This window comes from Aquarana catesbeiana, linkage group LG03, assembly GCF_042186555.1.
Source record: "Aquarana catesbeiana isolate 2022-GZ linkage group LG03, ASM4218655v1, whole genome shotgun sequence".
Taxonomy (NCBI): domain Eukaryota; kingdom Metazoa; phylum Chordata; class Amphibia; order Anura; family Ranidae; genus Aquarana; species Aquarana catesbeiana.
The window spans coordinates 55,622,504-55,625,003 of NC_133326.1; positions in this window are offsets into that span (position 1 = coordinate 55,622,504).

Consider the following 2,500-nt stretch of genomic DNA (forward strand, 5'->3'; position numbering starts at 1 on the left):
AAATCGGATCGGTTTAAAAATGATCGGCCAATTTGAATGCTGTGTGAAGAATAGCTGGTTGTTAAGGAGCGGGTCTGGGAAACCGGCCACCGTGTCCTTCACAACTGATGAGTCATCAGCTGTCAGTCGGCTTACCCACTGACAGCTGAAATGTAAACAAAGAATGCAAGCAATGAAAAATTCCGGAAAAAACAGTGTGGGGTCCCCCCAATCCTGACCAGGCCCTTCAGGTCTGGTATGGATTTTAAGGGGAAACCCACGCCAAAATGAAAAAAGAAAACAGTGGGTGATCCCCCCAAAATCCATAACAGACCCTTATCTGAGTATGCAACCCCACAGGCCAGGAAAGGCTCGCTTGCACCTCCTCCTGAACCATACCAGGTCATATGCCCTCAACATGGGGGGTTGAGGGGAACAAGGGCTTCTTCCCCAATCATCGGCCAGGGTTGGGGGGTCTGCGAGCAGGGGCTTATCGGAATCTGGAAGACCTATTTAACAAGGGAGCCCTCAGATCCTGGCTCCCCCCCATGTTAATGAGTATGGGGTACATAGTACCCCTACCCATTCACCAAAAAAGTGTAAAAAAAGAGTAAACACAAAATACAAGTTTTTGCAAGTCCTTTATTTAAAAAAAGATGGCAGAGCAGGCAGATGGCTAGAGCCTTCAACGAGACTAGAGGTGTTTTTTTTCGGGTCCGGTGGTGCCGCAAGTGTCGTGATTGATGATGAATCTACACTTTTTTTTAAAATAAAGGACTTGCCAAAAACTTGTGTTGTGCCTCTACTCACTTTTTATACTTTTTTGGTGAATGGGTATTAGTACTATGTAACCCATACTCATTGACTGGGGGGGCTGGGATCTGAGGGCCTCTTGTTAAAGGGGGCTTCCAGATTCTGCAGGCCCCCGCAGACCCCCACAACCACCTGCCAGGTTTGTGTGGATGAGGCCATTGTACCCATCAACATGGGGACAAGGTGCTTTGGGGTGGGAGGGCAGAGCCAAAGCACCCCCCCAATGCTGGGGGCATGTGGCCTAGTATGGTTCAGGAGGGACCCACTCGCTCCTTCCCCCCATTGCCTGCTGGGCAACATGCTTGGATAAGGATCTGGTATTGATTTTGGGGGGGCCCCACGCAATTTCTTTTTAAAATTTTGGCAAAGGGATGCCCTTAAAATCTATGCAGTTTTTTTCAGCATTTTTAATTGCTGGCATTCTTTTGTTTACATTTAAGCTGTCAGTGGGGAAGCCTGCTGGCAGTTACATAGTTACATAGTAGGTGAGGTTGAAAAAATACACAAGTCCATCAAGTCAAATCTATGTGTGTGATTATATGTCAGTATTACATTGTATATCCCTGTATGTTGCGGTCGTTCAGGTGCTTATCTAATAGTTTCTTGAAACTATCAATGCCCCCCGCTGAGACCACCACCTGTGGAAGGGAGTTCCACATCCTTGCCGCTCTTACAGTAAAGAACCCTCTATGTAGTTTAAGGTTAAACTTCTTTTCTTCTAATTTTAATAAGTGGCCACGAGTCTTGTTAAACTCCCTTCTGCGAAAAAGTTTTATATCCTATTGTGGGGTCACCAGTATGGTATTTGTAGATTGAAATCATATCCCCTCTCAAGCGTCTCTTCTCCAGAGAGAATAAGTTCGGTGCTCGCAACCTTTCCTCATAGCTGATATCCTCCAGACCCTTTATTAGCTTTGTTGCCCTTTGTAGTCGCTCCATTTCCAGTACATCCTTCCTGAGGACTGGTGCCCAAAACTGGACAGCATACTCTAGGTGCGGCCGGACCAGAGTCTTGTAGAGCAGGAGAATTATCGTTTTATCCCTGGAATGAATCCCCTTTTTAATGCATGCCAATATTCTGTTTGCTTTGTTAGCAGCAGCTTGGCATTGCATGCCATTGCTGAGCCTATCATCTACTAGGACCCCCCAGGTCCTTTTCCATCCTAGATTCCCCCAGAGGTTCTCCACCAGTGTATAGATTGCATTCATATTTTTGCCACCCAAATGCATTATTTTACATTTTTTCTACATTGAACCTCATTTGCCATGTAGTTGCCCACCCCATTAATTGGTTAAGATCTTTTTACAAGGTTTCCACATCCTGCGGAGAAGTTATTGCCCTGCTTAACTTAGTATCGTCCGCAAATACAGAGGTTGAACTGTTTACCCCATCCTCCAGGTCATTTATGAAAAAATTAAATAGGATTGGTCCCAGCATAGAACCCTTGCGACCCCACTACCCACCCCTGACCATTCTGAGTACTCCCCATTTATCACCACCCTCTGAACTCACCCTTGTAGCCAGTTTTCAATCAATGTACTCACCCTATGGTCCATGCCAACGCACCTTATTTTGTACAGTAAACGTTTATGGGGAACTGTGTCAAATGCTTTTGCAAAATCCAGATATACTACGTCTACGGGCCTTCCTTTATCTAGATGGTAACTTACCTCCTCATAGAAGGTTAATAGATTGGTTTGGCAAGAA